Raw genomic sequence first — 24,628 nt, forward strand, 5'->3', positions numbered from 1 at the left:
TTGCTCTGCATTGGCTGCCCTGATTTTAGCAGCAATTTTTAAACACAGGCTCCTGTGGATTATCCACTTGCTCTGGTGAATACAAATCAAGTTGCAGTTAAGATCAAGATACAACAATTTCCATATCTGAAGAGTGAATAATTATTAATGGGAAAAAAGTAGCCAAGTGGCACACAGGTGGCAAGGTTAGTTAGAGATTTGAATAAATGGCTCTGTGTGAAGAACACTGGATTTGGGAACCTTTATGGCTTAAGGAAGCAGGAAATGTAGATCTAAGATGGCATTCACTAAACACAACCCAAACTGTTCTAATGCTTTCACATGAAATTGTCATTTTCTAAACTGTAACACGTTAGCTTCACCTAAGAATTAAATCTGATTTAATACAACTGTACCCCTGAAATGAAGGACAGTGAGTCACCACCTCACTTTTAGTCCTTTGATCCAGGATCCTTCCATGATGGGTGCAGATAAAGGAGGTTAAAGAGGAACCAGCAAAGAACTGATGACAAGTTAATCACTGTGGTGATTACAAGTGGTAATTAAGGGCTTGCTGCTGTGAGATCCTGTGTACTTCTGTACCTTCCCAGACAAATTTTATACTGGTAGCAGATAAAATTTTCTGAATCTGCAGGGTGGGATTTTCAAAATTTACAATTTACAGGTATAGGATACCAGGTAACTCAAGTTTTAATGAGGCAGATGCTTGTGGATAATTTTTGGATGCCCTGACATGTTGTGGTCTAATCACAGATTTTGTTTGTTTATACAGTGCACAGGTGTGAATGCAGCTCTCCTCTAGACATAAAAATCGATCAAAACCAGTCTTCTGTGCTAACTTGCACAAGCCAGAGAACAACCAAACCTTTCCTCTGGCTTTAAGCACTATTCTCAATAGCAGGAAGAGAAGAAAAGAAGGCTGAGTGCTCAAGTGGCCTCACTGCAATGCCTCCCAGCTCTGTGAAGCACTTACAGTGCCCTCAAGTCAGAGGTTAAGAATCAGAGCTGGCTTTAAGGTTTTTTGCCTGATGCAGTCTCCTGTCCCCCTGCCTTTCCCATACACTGACACCTTCTGTATGGGCTAAATCCTCCCTGCCAAGCACTCTTCTGACCTCTTCTGTCAACCTGCTGGACCTGGGGATGCCTACACTATCATGTGTGGAGATGAATATTTGAAGAAAGTGGAGATGAATGTTTGTAGAAAGTGCAGACTTTATTCCCTGTACAGAACAAGGTTTAAAATCCCTGTAGGAAGCGATACAGAACGGTTTAAAGGGTCTCTGGCAGGGCCCTGAGTAGCCTTTACCTCCTTGAGCAGCCCCACCCAGTGCTGCACCCATTTCCATGGGCTGGAGCCCATTTAAACTTAGCCAGGGATGTTCAGTTTTCTCTTCAGTCATGTTGGGGGAGCAAAACTGTGCCTGGAGTCTGCTACAGGGAACCAACTCCTTGTTTGACCACGATTCCATATCCTCTGAATTGGCTTCCTGAGCTCCAACTGTGGCCCTGCCTTGCTCAGGTACCCGAGGGCAGAGCCTTGGCTGGCAGGATCCCTGCTCCTGTGGTGGAGCATCCTTAGGGACCTGCTGGCCCTCTCTGCTCCCTGATGTTCTCTGTGCCACAGGTAAGATCACCTGTTGTGGGAGTCCAGGGCTTCCCTCTGGCTGCCCTGGCAGGTCTGGGACCCTGGCAGGGGTCAGGAACCCCCCTGGACAGAGCCCCCAGAGACACTGTCTGTGATCTCTGTCCATGGAAAAGAGTTTCCAATCTTACAGGATGAATTACAAGCTCTGAGTGTTTGATATCAGTAATAATTAAGTGTGGCATGGGTGCAAAAGTAAAATTTTAGGATTCTAGATTAGGGGTTCAGAGGGGACAAAATGGAGGAAATTGGGTGTGCCTTGTCCTTTTTCTCCTCCTTCATGCCCTCCATGTTTCACTGTGGTGTTGGCATTTTTCTGTTGGTTCAGGCTGGGGACACACTGTCCAACGTAGGTGACAGATATTGGCACGTTATTGTAAATCCAGCACAGGTAGTTTGTGGTATTTAATGTTTGTAACATCCCACTGAGGGCAGAGCCCCACACGCTGCCCTGCAGGACAGAGCTGCGGCAGGGCAGCAGAACATGTTAGAGATAAACAGAATAAACAACCTTGAAACAGCACAGACCAATCAATTATGGCTTCTGCTTTGGCAGCGGGGCTGACAGACAGAGACTTTCTACAGTCTCAGAATCATCAATACCACAGATTCCGACAACCTGTACCATGTTCTTCCGTGGCAAACACTTCCCTAATTTATTCTTTAACCTCTGTGGAGCATTTTTGCCACCACTGCAGTGCAGAAATGAAATTCTGACCGTGTCTTCCTGATGCAGTGTCTGGAGACGTCAAGGAGCTCAGCTTCTTTGGCGAGCCTTGTTTTTTTTGTTGAGGTTGTGTGGGATTTGAATCAGAGGCTAAACATGCTGCTGAAGTGTGGCTTATGGGAGCTTTACTATAGTAATTTTTACTGGGGCGTTTTGGGAGCTTTACCATAGTAATTTTTACTGGATTTTTTTACACTTTATGGCTTTATCTTCATGGAGCTACACGTCAGAGTCACAGGATCACAGCTGAGCTGCATGATGGACATGTCTAGGCTCTGTCCCATGATATGTGGAGAGGCTGAGACTCTGTGTAATTGTACAGTTCACTCATTCAGCAGAAGTCATTTCAGAGTACCCCTGAAGAGCACTCTGGAGGCTGGGAGAGCTGATGGAAGGTCAGCAAGTTCATTTTCAGTGGGTCACGGTCTGAGCTAGGTTGCATTACTGAAGAGACAGAGCAAATCTCATGGGCTCAATGTCATTATTTCTCCTTGACACCACCATAACAAAACCCTTTGGAGCAGTTTCAGCTCTTATGATCAAATAAACAGGGTCCAACAAGCAGGACTCTGTTTGTTAGAATTATGTCCATTGACCTCTGGTAATATTTTTAGCTGGTTAAATGCCTCTAGTGTTCTGCTGTTTCCCATCTTAATGTGTCTTCCTAGACTGGCTGGTGGAAAGGCAAAACAAAAGCCCTCACATAAAGCATCCATGTAGCCATCAAGATGTGTCTGACACCCAGCAGAGTAGCTGTGCTCCTGGTTTATGGCTGGAAAATGTGCCTGGAGATAGGAGTTCAAATGTCCCTTCTATAGAAGCCTTAAGCTCTGTCTCTGATCTATGAAAGCCAAAATAAAGGTAGAACAATTCTTTTCTTGAAGCATCAGGAAAAAACCTCTCAGCCCTTCCCGTGGTCAAACAAGATCACAGGGCAATAAAGTGGTGGAGAACAGGCCTGTGCACATTTTAAAATATTCTCTAGGGAGAGAAGAGGTGAAGTGCAGAGGGCATAAACAGCATTTTGCAAGCAGCCTTTTTGCCCTGCATCCCAGAAGCAGCTCTGGGCTGTGTGTCGTGGCTGTCCTTGCATCCTGCCCTGCCCATCCTTGAGAGCTGAGGCTCCAGCACAGCAGTGCTCCAGAACTGATGGCAGAGCCCACCAGACTCTCCTTTTGATGAGCCTTCTCTACTGCTGTACTCCATGCTGAGGCTGATGGATGTTTGGCTCTCTGGTGATGCTCACACTATGAAGCTTAGCAAGGACTGAAAAGCAAACTAAGTGAAGTCCTGGAGGTATTTTGGGCTGGAGACACACAGAGGGGATCTGTGTGAGAGGATGGATTTGTGAGGAGGAGGAGTGGGATCCAGGAGTGCAGATTTTTGGCTCATCAGACTGTTCCCCTTTCTAACCCTTGGCTATTTCCATTTATGAAAAATAAGGGAAGCTGCTAATACTAATGTATAATGTTAGTAATGTGCTTCTGGATCTCCTGAGGAGACAATGAGTAGTGCTTTTTTTTGTAATACATGGTGATGTCTCTAGATCCCCTTGGCACTAGAGGGCCAGATTTTAAACTGGATATGGAACAAATTTGGGATTTTTTTTGAAGTGTATCATTAAAAAAACTAATGAATACTTCAAATCATTCTGAATGCACAGGTTTATCAGGAATATCAGTGTAAAATCTCTCTACCATTTAGAAATAAGTAGACAGAGCTGCAGAGGAATGCTTAGAAGCAGAAGCTCAGAAACTGCTGGATGCAATGCTGTGGTGAGGTGAGTGCAGCGTGGCTGGACTGAAGGGCTCTAATGAGCCACATTGTGTTTCTTTCCCTTTGGTAACCTGCCTTTAATTCTATGGAAACAGGAATAGCACTGCTGAATAATGAAGTGGGAGAAATGCAAGAAAAGCCCAGCAGATTGTGCTGTCAGCCATCAGAATAAGCATCATTTCTGTCAGAACAGTTTTAGTGATAACAGGAGCAACAACCATGCCTCCAATGAGGGCATTACTATTGAACATGGGATGAAGATCTCTGAGAGCCTGTGCAGGACCTGGCTGTGCTTCTTGTCCTTTTCTCCTGTTGAACAGCCTTCTGTTGAAAAACACTGGAAAAATTAGGAGCCAGGAAATCTAAACTTTGTAAAAATCTTTGTCTCCTTCTGCAGAGCTTATCTGCAGTGTCAGCTCAGCTACTCTCAGTTCTGTGTGTAGGTGACAGGATCCCATTTGCAATACAAACAGACAAAATGGGGAGATGGAATAGGTTATGGAAAGCTCAAAGAACAGAGGTGCACGCTGATGGCATGAGTAAAGCTCAGGCTCACTTAGCTAATTTTCATAGAATCATAGAAAGGTTTGGTTGGAAGGGAAATGAAAGATCCACTCATTCCACCCCCTGCCCTGGGCAGGGACACCTTTCTCTAGACCAGGATGCTCAGAGCTCCATCCAGCCCGGTCTTGAAATTTTAGGTCCTTAATTTTAGGTCCTTAAAGTTGGGTGAAGGCCAGAAAAGACCATCACAAGCCTCTCTGTAACATGGGAGACTAAAACTGGCCGTGGGACCTCGAGTGTGTCAGACTTTAGTGTAGGAGAGAGCAAATTACCAGGACTAATGGTATTTACAGTCATTACCAATTCTAATTGCCTTTATAGTATTTGAGAAGAATATCTGTGAACAGAACCACATTTAAATGATAAATAAAGACTGTGCAGCACTATTTAAGAGGCTTACTGTTGGACATAATTAGCAATCCTATTTTTTCCCATGTTTAGGTAATGTATTTATGTAGTTTAATACCTTAGAATGTCATCAATGTATGTAAATTTAAGGCAAAGGTTAACTCAAAAAACAATTTAATATATTGAGTTTATAATAATTTAATATATGCGAGTTTATAATAATTTAATACATGTGAGTTTGACCAAGGAGTTTTTTTAAAGCACCAAAAGGAAACAATCAGGAAAATGTGGTTAATTATTGTAGACAACACACAAAAACCTACACCTGAAAACAGAGCAGGGGTTGTATAATGGTGCAGATGTAGAGGGAGACACTTCAGCTGTGCCAGGCTCGGTAAACCTGGCTGGTGCAAATATCAGGAGTGCACTGGTGCCCCAGTGAAAGCTGAGATTAAGCATCTAACAAATATGTTTGCTGAATTTGGACCTTGGACTTGAATCATGACATCTAAAGTTGGCTTTACAAAGAGCTTCTCAGGACTTGGATCTGCTGGTGTATTTTTATAACACCACTTTGTGTGCTTTGGCAGTTAAGGTAAATGACATCATTTTACTCTATCTTTCTGCATTTTATTTACCTCATTCCTGTTCTAAAAATACACAGATTTGACTACTCAGTGATTTGAATCTGAAAACAGAGAAAAGCCAGCAACCCCTTGTCTCCTACGATGTTCACTTAAACCACATCACACCCCACAAATAGACTCTGCTTGCAAAAGGTCTTGATGAGGAACAGATGCAAAGATATTTTGGAGAAGCAGAGGAAATCCCCTCCTATCCTTCCTCCTTTCCTTTAATCTCCTTTTGTTATGGAGGAGGCCTGTGCTCAGGGGTGACCAGGCTGGCATCCTCACTCTGCTCTGTACAGCCACCTGAAGGCTCTGCACAGCCTCTGACTCCAGCCCTGTGGGGCAGAAAAATGGGAAATCAGTTTGGCACAAGTGAAATGTGTGGAACTGAGACTTTGCTGACCAGCTCAGCAGACCTGTCCTGAAAAGCAGGGAGGGAAAAACCTTATAACTGGACAAACGTCTTAGCTGAGAGCATCCAAATTTCTGGTTTGGATTTGTAATACAACAGGTGGCTTGTGGCATTCCTGAGCTCCCTGAGGTGGCTGTGGGAATTTGGAGCTGACCACAGTCTACTGTGAGTTGTTTCTAACATGTTTTGTGCCTATACTGTAAAGGGTTATGAACCTATTTGAAATGCCACCACTTGGATCCCATATCCCATCCAAGCTGTTTGCTCTCATTCTCTAATGGAGGTTTGTGCTCCACCTCAGGTGTGCAGCTCCAGCATGTGAGTGCTCGCCTTGGTGTTAGGATAAAATCAGCCAACTTAGCTGTAATCAGCAATAAAAGCATTTGGAGCTAAGCAGGATGATTTTGTCTGTGAGTATATTCTGTTTTTTCAGTTGGGCTGCTAACAGGGGCCTCCAGTCATGGAAAGTGGTTTATTGATGGAGTGATTATCATCTTTTTCCAGCTCTAGAGGAACATGAAATATGATTTTTGGTGTCAGCAAAACAGCAATTCTTTCACCTACATCCCCCAAAACCTGGGTACCTGCTGTTAGCACCTGCTGGCTGAACGTTGGCTGTGCAGAGGCCATGAAATACAACAAGTTTGTGCCTCACCATTCCTCGAGTGATTCCTCACTTTAGGATTCTGTGTATGTCAGTGCCAAGCTACATAAACAGCTTGTCTTTACTGGGGTCTCCCAGAAGAATGCTGCGATGGGTTGGACTAGCTGTTCATTTAGCCTGGCATTGCATTGTTCATCCTAAATAATAAATGATACCCACTCTGGCAGTTTGTACAGATTAGCAGCAATGCAAGGTCTCAGCAGAGAGGCACAGTACCTTTTAAAACATTAATATTCCTTCCTTGCTGTAAAGGGATTTTGGAAAGAGGTATGGTCAGAGCTGGGTCTGCCTTTCACATAAGGAAGGCAGCATAAATTCAGCCATTTTCCCCAATCTGACTCATGTCCATAGCCTTTAGAGATTTACTTAGGGAGTTGATATCCAAAAAAATAATGTTTCAGGGCTAGGAACGCAGGGATTCTGTTTCAGACTGCAAACCCTCAGGAAACAGATTCGTACATGTGTTGACTAATTGTGCTGCAAAGTATTCAATCCCTGGAGTTTTGGGCTCAGTAAATAGCTGTTGGACAAGGAAGGCAAAAGGACTTTGTTGTCGAGTCTTACTTTGAGTTCTGCTCCCCATTACGGACCAGAAGTGGAACTTCTCACCAAACCTGAGGCATCTGTTGGGAGCTGTAGTCTGAGCTAGCTTGGTTGAGAGTAGAAGAAATTCTTTGTGCCTTGCTGTGAGACCCCAGGCAAACCACATCTTCAGGTTTCTCTGTCTGTCCTTCATGTCTCTGGCTCTGCTCCTGAGGGCAGAGCTGCTGTGGGTTTGTCAGACACCTCCCACAGCGAGCTGCTGGTGTGGGTTGGTTCTCAGGGTCAAGTGCAAAGCCAGCAGAGGTTACTCAGCTGGAGAATTTTGCCCTGCATTCCTTCATCAGTCACACTGGAAGGTCTCCTCTGCTGTTGTGCCCTGCTATCACTCATTTTCTGCACGTACTTTGTTCAGGTGCAGCAGCAGTATTTTCTACAAGCTCTTGATTTTATTATAATGCAGCTATAAACCAGATAAAGAGCGTTTATTTCAGCCCCTATAAATATTGGCTGACCTTTTCTGCTCAGAGGAAGCTTGCTCCTCTGCCTCTAGATTTTGATTTAGGATTATTTTTGGAGGGTAAATGGATGCATACATCACATCAAAATATCTGTCAGTGTAATTTCCCCTAATGAAGTATTAGATGCAGGAAGGAGGGGATGGCTGAGGTAGTAGGCAGTGATTTCTTGTGATATAAAACAATCTTTTTAGAGACACTGTGTAGTAATAGTTCATCTTCTGCTGTACAGAGCCCACTGGGAGTTGGTGGTTGATGGTATCTGGAAATCAGACAGGGATGAACTACTGATACAGAGATATACATAGCTAAAATAATATGTTTGGTATTTCTAGGGAGAAGATAAACTTTCTATCACATAAATGTGCAGGAAACTTGCAGTAAAACAGGCAGAAGGGAGCTGCAGTATACAGAAAGTACAGGAGAAAGCTGTGGGTGGTGAAGTACAATACCTGGTGACCTAAAGCTGTTCTGGCATTGCTCTTGACTTGTGCCAGTTTGGAGCAGAACAGGCAAACGCTGTCACCTTCCTGGCAGTGGGAAATACGTGGGAACATTTCTCAGTGCCCAAACCACAACCCCAGAGGAGCTCAAGGAAAGGAAAACACCAGAAAAGTCAGATGGAGCAAAAGCCAGGCACTGGGGCCCTGGGGTGCAAGCAGTGATGAGGGAGGAGAGGCAAGAGAATGAGCATCATTATCGTGATTGATGCAGCAAGTACCAGGAGAGCACGAAGAGATCATTGCTGTAAAATGGCATGGGTGAGACACAGCCAGGGAATGCTGTGCAGTGGAGATGGAGATGAATGCAAAATATGTTTGAGAGTCAAGCTGTGTTTATTGCTCTGCTTTCAGAAAAGCACCAGGTAGTCTGGCACTGCAGTCTGTAGATGTGATAAATAGGAAGACCCTGTGTTTCTGGGGCTAATAACCATTATTTGATATAATTCAATTGCCATAAAAAAAAAATCTCCTTTTCCTAGGAGGATATTGTAAGCCTCTTAATTTTGGTCAAATGAATGAACAAAGAGTTGTGTGATTTCTCCAGGAATAGTAGAATACCCATTCATTGCAAAATGCTAGAGTGAATTTCTTCGCCACACAAGTGCTGTTTTAGCTGCAGTGATTTGTTTTGTGGCATATACAGAACTCGCTATGCTGCTGTTTATTGCCAACGGCGAGCCCGGTTTATAGCACCGCTTGCCAGCACCTCCAGTTGATCTGACACCCCCCAAACAATAGCCAGGCTGCGATTCATTACTTTAGGCAGCTCATTTCCATATGGTAATTAGCAGCCCGTTTGTAACATACCAGCATGGGTATTCCTGAACACATCTTATTGTTCTGCTTCACACCGCGAGGATGACAAAGCCTCCTTATGAACAGAGGTAGAAAGTCAGCCTTTTAGCATCGCCCCGGAGAAATCACCATCCATCACCTCGGAGGACGCGACACGCGGCTTGTGTCGGTATTGTGGCTGGAGCTTGGGAGCAAAACAAAGGCAGGGGAGGATCCACGGCGGCTCGCGGGGGGAATTGCCGCCGGTGCCCACTCGTGTTGGTGGGGAGCGGGGCTGGAGCATCCCTCCTGCCCAAGTTGAGCACCGGGACGCTCCGAGTTGCCGCATCCCCTGCGCTGAGCGGGGCGGGCTGAGAGCTCCGAGGGGTGGGAGCGGGGGGCACAGGGACACCCGGGGCGGAGCTGCCCTCGCCCTGCCCCTGCTCGGGGGGCAGCGGGGCCGGCGCTAAGCCCTGCCCCGCCGGGCGGGCGCTGCGGAGCCGCGGCCGGGGCTGCCCCGGGTGGATGCGGCGGCGGGGCCGGGCTGGGCTCGGCCGGCAGCCCCAGCCCGGGCTGCCCGCAGCGCGGAGCCCCCGCCGAGGTAAGGCCGGGCGGGGAAGGGCGGTGCTTTGTTCTCCGGCGGGGCATGGATGGAGGGATGATGGATGGATGGATGGATGGATGGATGGATGGATGGATGGATGGATGGATGGATGGATGGATGGATGGATGGATAGCGATGCTCAGCGTTCCCCCCGTCGTGGCACTGCGAGCGGGCACATCCCCGTGCGGCGTCTTCTGGAGGAGCTCTTCGGGACCGCCAGGAAAAGCCAAGCCGGAGTCTCTCGGGGAGACTGAAATTCCCAATGGGATGCTGTGATGGGCTGGGAATCGCCGATGGGAGCTGCTCTCGCTGGGGAGATGACCGGCACCTGGCTGTGGGGGCTGAGAGCATCCCCAGCCTCGTTCCGTGGGGCACCCCCAGCATCTTTCACTCTGCCGGGCAGCGCAGACACACAGCTCCGGGTATCTGCCCTTCATTCCTCTGGAGAAAGGAGCGGAGCAGCGCCGGCTCAGCCCGGGGCAGGGTCCGTCAGGGATGTGGGCAGGCAAATCTCTGCCTGCGGAGCGAGGAAACCCTTCCTCTGCCTTTGTTACACTTGTTTCCCTGCCCGGATGGCCTCGCGTTCTCCTTCTTGCCCAGAATAGCCCCTTCCCAGTATTGTTCTCCGTGTGTTTCCTCTCGCCTCCTTCTTCCGTCCGTCCTTAACGCGGGTTCTCTGCAGAACTGATACCCTGACAGGCATCTTCCCTCTCCCCCATGGCATTTTTAAGTCCAGATCTACCTATTTTGAGAAAAATCGCCTTTTTTTCTTTTTCCCTTGAGTGTTTAAATTTGACTTCCATTCCGTGGGTTTAAACTAAATTGAAATTAACTTTCACTCAGGACGTGCTGAATAACCGGGATGAGGTTTCTGGCTGCCTGGCACTTGATACCAGTTTCAATTACACTGAGCACTGTGTGCGTTCAGACTGAGCTTTCTAGCCTATCATTGCTATGATATAGAATAATGGAATTCTTTACCTTTGACCTCACTGCTGCCTTTTTTTATATAGATGGGATTAGGTGGGTCCTTGGCTAAATGAGCACAGCCTTGCTGAATGCGGCTGAAAACTTAATGCTGAACATATCGTGCCTGGAAACAAGTTTGAGAGTGCCAGAGGGTGAGATCCAGGGAGAGAGCAAGTTAGGAGATTGTTAGAGCAGCGTCTCCACAAGGGTCCAGCCCTCCTCACCTTCTGTGCTGTGCTGCTTTTCAGGCACAGATCCATATGAAAGTATTTGTGTCTCTGCTGGAACAGGGCAGAGCACAGCTGCTGCCAGGGGGGCTGTTGATTTTTTCCTTTAGGGGATTGTGTTCTTTAAGCACTGCCTTTATTTAGAGTTTTGCCTAATGGGAAGCAAAGAGCAGCTGAGCTCATTCTTGTAACTTTTGCTGGATTCCCAATAGCTGCAGTGAAGTAGTCAGGGCTTTAATCAATTTTTACTTGGCTATAACTTGGGAAATCTTTGAGCAGCCGCAGGGGACTGGCTGGAGAGCTGTGTCTGCAGGCTGGGGAAGACTGCAGTGCTTTAGTTATGCCTGCCTCATACAGAGGCAGGAACATATGTTTAGAAAAATGTACATGTTTTCACTTGTGTTCTCTGTTTTTTTAGAAATTGCTTTCTTGAAGCTGTCCCTTTTCCTCCTTTTGAGGAGCTTATTTGCAGAAGTTACCAAAAAGATGCCTTGGAAAGATTTGTCTTTCCTGCAACACCATGGATTTCAAGGATTGGTGTGTTTTACAGGGAGATTCATCTTGCTGATTCCCTTGGACTTGAATGGATGCAGCCACATCAGACTTGATTATTTTAGTTTGATTCTGCTGTATTGAACATGTGAAAACCCTTGTTAAGAGTTTGCTCCTCAGTCCATTAGAAATATGCATGTCATCTTAGTCAAAAGAGATTGTACAGAAACCTTTCAGTGTGTTAACAAGCCCTGGAATTCCATAATTATGAAAAATGACAGGAGTGAACGAATTACTGAGGTTTTAGATGCAGGTGACCGTTTTCCTGTGGTTTCCTGTGGGAATGCTGGGGTTGTGCTCTCTGAAGCCGGGTGTTTTCTGGGCAGTGAGATGGAATTACTGTAGAGATCCCCAGAGTAAAGGTTGTAAATGCATCTCAGCTACAGTAATCGTGGCTTTCTTAGACTTTGTGCTATAACATAAAAAAACCCCAAAAAAACCCCAAAAAAACCAGAACTCCACACACCACCTATGACTGATTTTTCAATGTGTGTTACCTGGTTCAGTCTTGTGACAGTGTGGAAGAGAAGTGTGGTGTGAGAAAACTCCTGTGAGTCCTGTGGCTTTGCCACCACTGTGGGACTCTGCTGATGTGGCCATGGTTGGGCATTCTTGGTTTAGGCAATTCTGCTCACAGTTTCTGGTAATTAAAGCAACAGAAGGTAAAAAAAAGAGGAGGCCCACTGCAGGGCTTACATGATTCTGAAAGGGCTCTTGCATATTTTCTGTATCCTATTTTCTTCCCCCAGTGCTTCTTAGCATTGAGTGAATGGCAGGGAGGAGGGAGGGAAGGACCTGGATAAATGGAGTATTCTGGGATCCAAGAACTCCGTTCGTGCCTGTTGCACCTTCCCAGGGAAGTGGTGGGCCAATGTGTCAAATCCATTTGCAAGCAGCAGTGTAAATTAAAGCTGGGGGATAAGCAGGTTAGAAGGTTAATGAGATGTCTGAACTTAATTGATTTTCCATACAAATTGGCTATAATGTCTTTTGTTTGCTTTTTTTCCCCTCCCAGGATGCTGTGCTACAGCAGTTACAGGAATATGAAGAGTAGCAAAAAGGGAGGGGGGAGTCGTGGCTGTTTGGAAACCAAGGAAACCTTGGTTGTACTCCTGAGAGTGGGCTGATGTGTGATTTTTGGCACAGGAAGGTAGCTCTGAATTAGCACCCTGCACTCCTGTGTCCTCTGGACTTGGTGATCACTGGGGTTTGGACAGCAGTGTGCCCTGGCTGTCCTGCAGAGCTGTTCAATCCCAGGCTTCAGAGAACACTTTTACTTAGGTGCACACAGGCCAAGCTGGGGAAACCAGTAGAAGAGGAGCTCTAATTTGTGTTAAATTATTTCTGGGCCCTGAGGTTGTCAGGTAGCATCCCCTAGAGGGTGGCACTACTTTCTATAAGCCTGGCCTGGCTGTAGTGTCCAGAGGAACGAAGCTGAAGGGGTGTTTGCTTTATTCATCTGACTGCAAGTGCCTGACTTAACAATGACACCATGCTCAGGCCACTGATTTTTTGTATTTTCTGTGTAGATTCTCATTCCTGTTGGGAATATATTTGAGTTAGTGGTTGGATCCAGTCCAGTTCCATGGGTGAGAGGAGCTGAGATCCTTCCTGCAGGCTTGGCTCCTGCACAGTGCTGGTGCTGCTCAGTGCCCCTTGCAGTCTGTGCTGGTTTCAGGTGACAGGTCCAGCTCAGGAGCAGCACCAGGCTCTGTCTGAGGTCTGAGCTGGGTGGCACACCAGGACAGGAGCCAGCTTTGGTCACCCCTTCCAAGGGTGCCATGGAGAAGGAAAGGCATTGTGTGTTTTGTTGTGTGACAATGGAGGTTACAGCTCTTCTTCAGTTGGTTTGCTGTGAGAACCATGTGGTTAAATCACATTTCAGGCCTTTCCTCTTGGATTATATACCAAAACATAAAGAATAAAATAGCAAATTCTCTAAGGGGCTAATACTGTGTTTTGACTCCTGTTGTGTTTATTTCAAACTAGATAATCACAGTCAACCAGTTTTTGTGCTTAGCATGGAAACTGATTGCAGAGTGACTGTGAAGAGTTGCCTGCAGACAACAGCTTTCATAAAGCAGCTGTATTTTGCTTTAAGGGTTTCTGAGCAGCTGAGGGCAGCTGCAGAGCACACACCACTGCAAGGGAGATAAAGAAAGATCAAGGTTTTTAGACCACCATATCATCACAAGAAGGACTGATGGGAGGCTTGGGCTTGTACCTTCACATTTGTAATCAGGCTTCAGATAAACCAGCACATGCCATATGCTGCAAGATTGGTCAATACTTAAAGATAATGACTCAGTCAAGAGTCAAGGGCAGGAAATAGGTCGCAGGACATCGTTTACATCCTTATCTAGTGTATGTCACCAGTAGTGACAATGTTTAGTAGGAACAATTCCTTGGCTAGTTTGGAGCGTGCATATCTTATTTTTTGAACAGGCTGAGAAATTTGCCTCCAATGTAATGTTGAAAACCCACAGGCAAAGCTGCTATTGTTTGGTTGCAGCCATTTCAAAGCATTAAGCCTTCCTCTTGCCCCAAGTCATAATGCATCAGTGCTTTCAGCAATGGTTAACAGTTCTGTGCTTAAATGATATAGGTTAGAGAAAGGAGTGATTTTTGTTTTCTTTTGCTATTTAAAGCAACAGAACAAGCCTTTAAACCATAATTCCTTTAGAATTCCAGTAATTTTTGAAAAACATATAGTGCACATGGAATACATGCAAGCTGTAATTTTGGTCCTTTGTTTTCTGTGTAGACTATTTACAGGGCAGTGTCAGGAAAGGAAATACTTTCATGTGACGGCCTCTTTGTTTAGAGCCTAAACTCTCAGTAGGTCAGCTGTATGCAGAGCTGACAAAAGCTTCAGATTTTCTGCAGTTGTCAAAACTTCAGTGCAGAAGAAGGGGGATGCTGAAGGGGTAGAAGAAAACAGTTCTACTGGGGTTATCTGTCAATTTAATAAACTATTATAAAAACTATTGTCCCAGACTGTTTTCCAAGATGTCCCAGAACTCAAATGCATGAAGCCTAAACCAGCCAGGTCCTTCATTCCTCTGCCAGGACAGGACTGATCACTGCTACACTCCTCAAGTTGGAAGCTGAACTTCTTCAGACCCTTTAGGTATGTGTTGAGGTGGCGTGGTCGAGTTATTGAGCCAAAAGAATAATTTCTCCTGCTGCTTGTTGGCCTCGGAGAATGCAGGTGATCGATTATTGAAGTTATTGATCAGCAGTGATCAGTTCCAGTGGTCACAGCCTGGGCAGCCTCTGCTGTGTGGCCGTGCCTTTGCAGTGGGAGATGGGCATGTAAAACCCTTTAATATATGTAAAAAATGTAGCCCTACACTTTTTCTCATGCTAATGTTTGAGCTATCTTTAGTTCCTTTGAAAGAGAGTTCCATAGGCTGGTTAATCTCCCTGTATATAAATCTCTTTCATACAATTAATCCTTTATTTTTTTCAGATCCCAGTGTAGGGGAGAGATGGTTTAGAAACAAATCCATTTACCTCGTGTTGCATTGAAAACAAACCCAGTGTACTTGAAAGCAGAAACAAAGCACATACACAGACACATTTTTCTGCGTGGTCTTGGTTATTATTGCTGTGTGGTGTCAAAATAAAAGATCTCATAGAACTTTTCTGTCTGCAAAGAACTTCCCAAGAAAGACCCTGCTTTCAAGGCTTTCAGTCCTGAAAATTCTTATGGAAAATCAAGCAAGAAAAGATGTCAAATTGACAAAATCATGACCCTCCTGAAGTGAGTGGGAATCTTCAGACCAGAATTTGGCCTGGAGTTTTAAATAAGTACCTCACTGGAATACTATATTTATGTGCTCTTAGAGATATGAAATTGCAGTTTTACTGAAATACCATTTGCCAGGTGTTCCAGCTTTATGAATAAATGATCTGGCTGATTTTTCCCCTCTTTGAAGTGAAGGATAAGATTAGGAAACAGATGCCTGGAATATTCAATTATTTTTAAGCAGTGTGTTAAACAGATCAGCAGAAGTTGGACATCCTTTCCCTTCTTTCCCAGCCAGCCCTAGAAACATTTGGAGAGGCATTAGAAGTATCTGGGGACAGGGACCACTTTGTCTAGTTTAGAAGGAAACTGGAAAGCAATAAAAATAGCCAGTGGATTTTTCTGGGGAGTGTTTTCACTGTAGTCAGCCTGCCCTGGCCCTGAGAACATGGCAGAGGCTGTTGCTTTGTAGTCAGAACCTGTGGAATGATTTTTCTTGGTCATGCTCATTGCACTCTGTGCTTGGGTTTAACATAAGGAAGGGGTAGAGGGTGATAGATATAGTAGGAGGATGCCTTAGAACAGGATGAAAACTCAGGTTGGAAAGCTGGAGAAGGGTTTAGAAAAACAGGAGGAAAGGAGAGGAGAGGAGAGCAGCTAGGCAGAGTCGTTGTTATGGACTATGGCACAGAAGGAGCTGCCATCTGAAATGCAGCCTTGGGCTGAGATCACAGCACATGATGGGTTTTATGAGACAGAATTCCTCTGGAGGCATTGCAGTGCTAAATGCACAGGTTATGGGAACACGGGTCCTGCATCCTTCTTTCTCTACAGCCCTGCTTGGATGTTATGGAAAGCAGATGTACACATCTGGTAGCTGTTGTGCAAGGGGCTGAGTCCAACCAGGAAAGAAAGCAGTTCTTATAAAGGTAAAATGTCTTAAATCTCAAAAGAAAAAAAAAAAAAATATGGGCGTGCATGTTTAAGATTAAACATTGACATGGTTTATCATGGTGTTTGTTTCTGAGGGTGATAATGATGGAAAAATGTGTGTCTGGAGCTTGGGAGGATCTCCAGGCTGTCTCTAGAGCATGGACAGCACTTCTTAGTTTCTTCTCACACTTCATCCCTACTGTCTTCGTTTAGACTTCAGTTCCTTGTTTAGAAAACAAACTGCAAACCCCTCTGGATTGCAGATCCAGCAATTTAACCATATTTAACTCCCCAGACACCGAGTTCCCTCTTGTGCATAATACCAAGGAAGTGCCTTTGTTTGCAGGAATGCTGCCTGACAGCAGGGCCTGGCTAAAAACAAATTTTAAATGACCAAAATCTGAATAAACTCTCTCAGTAACAGGAGTACACCACATAGGGTAGCTGCAGATGGAGCAGAATTGAGAAGTGTGGGAACTGTACAGGGATGTGCTGCAGTAGGAATCCTTCTAATGGGTACCATATTACTCAATTTTATGGTAAAATAGACCAAGTGTTTCAAATCGCTTGTTTCTCCTCCACTGTCAAAAAGGCTTAGCAGAGAGCTCATAGAATCTAACATTCTAAAACACAACTGGCATTGATTGTAAGCATCCTTGTTAGTGGGTTGGAGGGATGTGTATGTATTGTGTAGCCAATGCAGATTCTGAATGCCTGGACTTGGTTCATCCTCCTCACTTCCAAAAAAAATTTTTTTTAAACCAAGGCAACAGAATTTCTTCTAACTGTGCTGTTGTCTCCAACACCTTTAAAATCAGTTGCATCTTTTTCTGATTGGTCTGTACTGTTGTGTAGAAGAGAAAGTTTTGAGAAGTAACCTTTCCTAAACCCTTCTCCAGCCCCACCTGATTTTGCTTACATGGGAGGCAAAAATGGGAAGCTCCAAGGAGGTGTCTGCTTGGCAGCCTCGAGGCTGATGCATTATCTGGCAGAGTTATGTGCTTATCTGTCAGTATTTCCTAGTGCTGACCGTGTGACTGCCTCTCTTGGCAGCAGCAGAGCTCCTTTTCTGTGTTTTTGCCTTCATTGCACTTACAAGAAAATCACTGTGAGTATCTGCTGGAAACGGGAGTCATCCATTGATGGGTTTCCATGAACCAGAAGGTGAAATGAAGTTGAGATGTAATTATGTTGTGTTAGTTTGGGGCATTCAGGAGACGCCAGGAAACTTGGCCAGCTGTTTCTGTAAGTAATGGCACAAACCTGATAAACACACCAGAGTCAAGGCTTGTTCAGTTTATCCCTTAGATGATCCCTGATTATCACTGGGGAAGGAGAGAAAACCATGGGCTTCATCATGTCAGCCTGCCAGTGAAGGGAGGGAAGAGAGGAGGGTGTGTGCATACTGGGGGTTACTGGGATCATACAAGATCTTGCTTCTCCTGTGCAACCCTTGCTCATCTTTAAGGGTTTTAGTGACCACTGCTTTGGTACTACACACTGGAGGGGTGGTTTTAGATGTACTGTGAGTGGTCTTTAGGGATGGAGATTTCTTGATTGTCCTCCCCCAGTCAAGGGAGGATGTGGGTCAGAGCCATGTGGGCGTGTGGTGGGTTTGGAAGGGAGGAGAAGGGTCTTTGCTGTGTGTGTATAAATCCATCTTTAACCCTGTCTTGGAGTACTTTGAAGGTTTCTTGCTGTCTGCAGTTAACTTGGCTGCTGACTTGGTTCTTTCCACTTTAAACACAGGGGAGCTGGTGTTTGGACTAATTTTAACCTCCTCATTCTCAGCCTGAACCTCTTTTTTTAACCCAGTGTGCCTAGCTTTGATGCTTAATGACAGAAAGTTCTGTTAGCAGTGCATTAACATCTTGTCTTTCAGTAGTTACACCCTGTCAGAGCATCACATACTTGTTGGGGCAAGCTACACCTCTTCTCCCTGTCTGAGAAATCCCTTTCCCTGCTCCAAACTCCTCCATAATACTTGAATGGAGCCTGGGCTTTGCAGCAGCTGAGATACAAATGTTTATTCAGATATATTTGAGTGTGTCATCTCCAACAGAGCTGCGTGGGATTTCAGTGGCACCAGGAGTCAGACTCCCAGTTTGCTTTAGCAGTTGTTGTCTCCAGCTCTGCTGTTGGAGTACAGAGTGGCAGGGTGTGCTGTGTGCCAGACTCCGTGTCTGGCACTTCCTCTGCAGAGCTCTACTTGTTTGGTTTTGTTTTTGAAGACTGGTGGTGCTCTGTAGTCCTGTCCTCCTAAAATAAAATGTGGTGGAAGGGAAAAAAAAAAAAAAGGAAAAAAAAGGAAAAAAAACCCCACACAACAAAACACAAAACCAATCGAGTGAGAAGAACCATGGGTGGGACTGAGCTGGGGAGAGCAGGCAGAGGAGGGACCAAAGGAGTGTTTGGTGGGGAGCAGCAGCGTGGAAATGCTGCAGGGAATGACCTGCCTGGCACTGCACCCTTAGAAACTCACCCAGGAAGTCCAGGTGAGTGAAAGGTAACCTGAGATTCCAGGTCTGGCCATTGTTGTGCTGAGAGGGTGCAGGCTTGGGGAGAGGAGAGGTGTTTGCTTTTATGGCTCTTTGTATCAGCAAAGAAAGATGTGTCATTCCTTGCCCTTGCTCGTGCAAAAACATGAGGATAAGCTTGGGAGATGTGTTCTGTTCTCTCAGCTGTGCAAGTGCAGGGAGAGATGTGGCTGCCCAGGGTGGGAGGATGCAGCCTGGGACTTGCCTCCTAACTCCTGTATGATGAGTCTTTTAGAGATGTGCCTTACGAAGGTTGCAGGCTCAAACCTCTGCTTTGAGGTGCCAGTAGTTGCATTTTAATTTTTTTTTTTTAATGTGTCAGTGATTTCTAAGTTGCAGTCCAGCCTTTTAAATCTTGGATACTTGGAGCCCCGGATTAAATGAGGTGTGCTGGCCTGGCCAGGTGTGTTGTAACAGCTGATCTTAAACAACAGTGGGCATACTTTACTCAGTGGTGGAGCAGGGAAGTGCCATCAATGCACAGCAGGGAGGTGGGAGTAAGCAGAGTAGAGGAGGAAGGTCAGAAAGTACAGTCTGACCTTGCTGTGTTGTTCTCCACACCTGCAGAGCACTGTAGTCTGGCCTTCACACCCCCAGATTTTAGGTATGAGCTTCCCTTTACCCACATGGGTTTGTATCCTCAGGCTGCAAAGTGGGGCTGTGCAGAATTACCACAAGTCAAGAGGAAATGGCCAGTAAGTTATTTGCAAAAATGTAGATCCTGGTTCCTTTCTCACAGGATTAGTCTTAAAATCAGGAGGAGGAGATGGAGCCCGAGGTATGAACTCCAGTCATTCCCATTTAGAACATACTGGTGGGTCTGACACAGCCTCTGCTGGAGGTGCCTGTGCTGCTGGGATGGTCCTGCAGCAGCCTGTTCACCCTTCTGAAAGAAACAGATTGCTTTACACAATGAACTGGAGAGAATAAGGGGGAAATGGGGTACTTGTTTCCTCTGAGCATCCTACAGGGCCCAGCAGGGCATAAGGGTGTATTTTATAACCACGTGTGCTTCTGCTGTATTTGGTACCAAAGGGGTGTTGGTGCTGCTTCACCAGGGTGCCGAGATCATCAAGTGGTTAAAGTGGTTAAAATGGATTTTCCTGGCTGTTTATCACTTGTGCCTGTCACCTCCCTCTGCAAAACTCAAAAGCACCACTGTGGGTGCCATGTGGAGCAGTGCTGAGCCTCAGGAGGTGCCCGGGGTGTGTGTGAGCTCTGGATGGAGGGGAGGGGGGATTCTCTGCCTGGCACCATCCCCAGGCAGCACTTCCCAGTCCTGTGCCCCGGAGCCATCAAACCACAGCCTGGGGAGGGGTTTCAGGGCTGCTGCACCTCCCAGAGCAGCCAGGAGTGGAAATTCCTGTTGTAGAGCAAAAGATGTCTGATAACACTCTCTGCCCAAAGCAGCTGATAATGCTTTTGGACAAGAATGAAAGGTTTGGGAGGAGGAGGTGATGTCTGATGAGGAAGTTTGTAGGAGATGAATGATAACACCTGTGTGTAGTCTGCTTTCTTCTCTGGGGCTAAAACAGGTGGAAGATTTGCTTTCAGCAGCAGTGCCCATCACCTGAGGCTGGAGAGACTTTTCATGTCCCGTTCAGTCTCTGACAGCACTGGCTCTTTGCCAGGCTTTGTCTGGGTGCTGGAGCTTGCAGGGTTAGTCCTGATGCTGCTTTTCATGCTACTGTAGTATCATTTACTCCCCAGAAAAAGAAGGAAAGGCCTTTTGGAATTAGCTCATCGTAACACCTTTTTTTTTTTTTTTTTTTTTTTTTTTTTTTTTTTTTTTAATCCTGAGAAATTCTGAAATTCTGCAAGCCTTTGCAAGCCTTACCTTCGCTTGTGGAATGCGAGAGGTGGTCCCCAAGGCTTGTGACTTTAAATTCGGAGGTTAATTCTGCATGGAATATGAAAGATATTTGTGCATATGGAGAAAAATAATGGAAAAATAAAAAAAAAAAAAAGCAAAATCTGTTGTTCCTGTGTTTTTGAGGAGTTGGAAAGATCTGCTTGAAAAGCTTCCTTGGTTTAGGTGTCTCTTATGTGAGTAGCTTTTTGTAGCTTGTGTAATAACTCAGAGTAAATAAGTTTAAGGGCTGCAATTCTGAGTGGAGGGGCTCTTTACAGCACAGGCCAGGGCTGCAGATGAACAGCAAAGAAAAAGGAGATTTGCACAGTGCAGAAAACCCATGGCAGATGTTGGATGGAGCAAACCTGCAGGCAGGAGAACTCCTTGGTACAGAGAGCTGAGGAAGCAGGTAGGAGCCAGCTTTGGGGTGCTGTGATGGGGGATTTGGAGATAAAAATCCCTGCCAGACCCCTTGAAAAGCCAGCAGAGTGTTCAGGGCAGAGCAGAGGCTTTGAGGCAGATTAATCTTGGCCCAGCCATACTGGCAGGATCCAAGGGGGTGGACTTTTTTTGTAGTTTTAATGCAATTCCTCAACATTAGCATCTCCTAATGACTGTCTTGGGATGTAAGAAATACATCTGTATTGTTACAGTGTCCATGTGTCACTTACCTTCTGGGCTGTGGTGACTTTCTTTTGCTCAAAAATGGGATTTTTTTGTGCCTAAACAGGATGTTGGGTAGGGCATAGCACCTTACCCTGGTGGAAGGAAGGATTCTGAGGGATTTGTTGATGGTGCTTTGTGCCCTTCTCAAGGACAAAAGGTTTTGAAAGTTTTGCATTTGCCTTTTTACTGGGCAATTATTTCAAGCCAGCAATTTCTCTGCAGCTGTGACACACATGTCCAAAGGGAGGATGGGGAAAGACAGGAAGAAAAATTTAATTAAATTCAAATTTACCGCTGTCCAGTAAATTCTCAGGACTAACATGACACTAATATAACATTAGCAATGGCTTCATTAAGACAAATAATCGCTTTTTTTACATGCAGGATACTTTTTTAAACTATAAGAACCTTCTGGCATGGTTACAGCTCCCCTTTTGTCTAAATAATACAGTTTAGAGCAACCATTTACTGGGATAAATGTGTTCACTGGGGGAGATTAATTACATTGATTAACAGAGCACAAAATCAGTTGTGTCTTTGGTTTTGGTGAAAACCAGCAGCAAGGCCATAGCTGTCCTTTCAGACTCTGCTCCTGCCATTGGAATCCAAGCTGTTTGTGTCAGCTGGGCAGGAATGTGCTGGTATTTACCCAAATTTTGAAGAAGACACTTAGCAGAGGAATGTGCTCTGCGTGCTCGCCATTCCACTAGGAAACTCTGCATTTAAAGGAAACCTCAAGCAAATATTTGGAAGTCCAGGAGGACTTCAGAGGAACAGCATGTCCTCCAGGTTTTAGGGAGAGCAACTCATCCTCACACGTTCAGTTGTGCCTTGTCCTCTGTGCAAGCTCTGTCCCAACTAATGGTGCTACCTGGGTGGTTACAGTAATCCTCTTTATTTCATTTTAATGTCTGTGTGAGTGCCTGATACTCAGAATGGGATTAGGAGAGGTGAATTGCTGCTGGAATTGGTAATAACAGAAAGCAAACCTGTCTGACAGCATCTGCCCTGTGATCTTCAGAGAGCAGGGAAAAGGATCCTTAATTAACATTTTGCCAGGGTGGGGTAGTGTTTTTGAGAAGAATTCATTTGAGAAAGTTGCAGCATGAATTGTTGCTGCCCGAGTTAGAACAGCCTAATGAATTGCCATAAATTAGCTCCCAGCCTATAGGGAATGCTGTGTTTAAGGTAAAAAAAGCTGTGAAGATTGCTCTAGGCTGAAGGGGGGAGCTGACTCAGAGAATCTTGTTAAAGGTAACACAAGAGTGTGGTGGTTCTCAACTGTTGTCAAAACAGTTCCAGAAGCTCTTTGCCTTGCTCCTGTTTGGCTTTTCTGCTCCTGTCTGCAGGAATGCCCTCCAAGCTGGGCAGAGCTCTGGTGCAGGCAGGATGTGCCTGTCCCAGTTGTACAGGTCCCAGGCCAGTTACTCCATTGGCACCACGGGATTTATATTTTATTTTACTGCATAGAATCCAACAGCTTGCTGGAAACACGAATGGGGTGGCTGGAGGGCGAGTGGGGAAGAGTAAAGATCCCGTGTTGAGAAGGGATCTGGGTGGTTTTACCTGTGGCACAGAACCAGTCCCAGACACTGCTTCCCAAGAAATTCTGTCCCAAAGCAAGGTACTCCTCTTCCCAGACAATAAAACCACAGGGGTTGTTTGAATGAGAGGCAACAAGCACCTTTGACTGGGTACAATTGCCTGGGAGCGTTAACAAGTTTGTGATGTTTGTGATTTAGTGCCCCTGTGCTGCTATTCACTACCACGAAATTCTTGTGTTAAATGCCTGTTCAGCTTTGCCAGTGTGAAGGTGATGAAAACTTTATACAAAATTTAAAGTCTTGAGTGAAGCCTGTAGAAATTATCTGAATAAAGTGGGTGGTTTAATACCTATCTCCTGGCAGCACCATCTCCTTCATGAGCTGATTTTCAAAAGTTCTCTGTGTGTTGGGATGGTTTTTCCCAAGAAGATTTTTCTCAACTTGGTTAGAAACTGGCTTGTGTCCAGAAGTATCCAAATGTCTTTGAGTCCTGGTAAAACTCCAATTTATTCAGACCTTGCTCTGAAAAAGGCCAAATATTGGCATGCCTTTATGCTTTGGAGGTGCAAGAATTTAATAATCTGTGTGTTTGGCTTGCTGGAGGAACAATCTGAATTGCTGAATTCAGGAAGGGGGAAGAAAAAAATAGCTGTAACATAAACCAAACAGTATTTCTAAAGGCATGATGTCTTGACTGAATGGTTTTAATAAGCATAATTTGAATAGTCTGTCATTGCTTAGCAAACAAAGCCCTAGTTGGCTCGGGGAGCTATTGAATAAATAAAGCAGGCAATATCCCTGCCAGGGTATTCTTATCTTCCAGTCTGATTCCTGTCTGTGCACACAAGTAGGATGAAATTGGTGCATGCAGAGGAGGTAAGGGGAGCTCTTCTGCATGAGTAGGGGGGTGCTCATTTGAGATGCCTGCCCAGAAAACATCTGCCTGTCTGTGAAAGGGTTTGAGGCTCCACTTCTGGAAAACAGCCTTGGCTATCTTCTCATTTTTGCTGTGCAGGTTATTTGGGTTTTACGTTGTGAGCAGGGAAGCTCTGGCTTAAAACAACAGCTGGGCAGAAAGGTGGATCTTAAAGATCCATGTGGAGAAGAAAAACTGCTCCCATCGAGCTGGCTGTGTATTAGATGCATGCAGAGCTCTGCAGTGCACACAGCTTCTGCCCCTTGTTCTGAACACAAGGGTAAAAACCTGTTTCTGGGTGAAGCCTGGGCTGCTCATGGGCACTGCCAGGCAGTGCTGCACCTGAGCTCACTCTTTCTGCAGCTCTCCTTGCTCAGAATGAGATGGGAGGTGACAAATCCTGGAGGAGAGGTGTTGCCAGGAGCTTGGCACATGACCTCCAGTGGCTGTAGGTGCTCTCACCTGCAGGCAAGCCTTGGCTTGCTTTTCCTGGGGGATCCCAGCGCTCCTGGGGTGCTGGCAGCTGGGCAGAGGGTGGCCATGGGATGGGTGCAGCTCCCAGATCAGAGTGTGGTACAGCAGGAGCTTTGGATGAATTGGTGCTGCATGAAATGAATGCAAATAGCAGAGGAGGAGGAGGAGGAATCCCCATGGCTGTGGGGAGCTGACAGGCAGGTACTTGTCCAGTGCTGCTCTGTAGCTGCAGACCTGTGTTGGAACTCAAAATGTCCCTCAGACATTTTTAGATGTTCCGGGTCCAAGTCAGAAGCATTTGAGACCCTGGCAGGCAGCTGGAAACAGCTGTGATTTTAAATTTAAACCATAAAATGATTTACCAACCTTACAAGAAGAACAAGAAGTCACAAAAGTTTAGATATTATAATAGAAGTAGTCACAAAGTAAAGAGAAGTATTTTTGAATACTGTATAGGAGAGTCTTAAGTCCTATACAAAAGAGTTTTAGTTTTGTACATGAGAGTC

General features: G+C 45.5%; 1 protein-coding gene across 2 annotated transcripts in view; it reads left to right on the forward strand.

The window, feature by feature from the left end:
- The first annotated feature begins 9,262 nt into the window (after positions 1–9,262).
- FRMD4B (FERM domain containing 4B) overlaps positions 9,263–24,628 on the forward strand; it is a 125,813-nt gene continuing 110,447 nt past the window's right edge. The window contains exon 1 of one of the 2 annotated variants that reach the window (XM_072934924.1): positions 9,263–9,287. The gene's annotated coding sequence lies outside the window, so the exon portion shown is untranslated. Of the gene's footprint in view, positions 9,288–9,537; positions 9,699–24,628 lie in introns of those variants that run through there. The other variant, XM_041718750.2, reaches the window with a different exon arrangement.

Source organism: Taeniopygia guttata, chromosome 12, assembly GCF_048771995.1.
Source record: "Taeniopygia guttata chromosome 12, bTaeGut7.mat, whole genome shotgun sequence".
In the NCBI taxonomy this organism is placed as follows: domain Eukaryota; kingdom Metazoa; phylum Chordata; class Aves; order Passeriformes; family Estrildidae; genus Taeniopygia; species Taeniopygia guttata.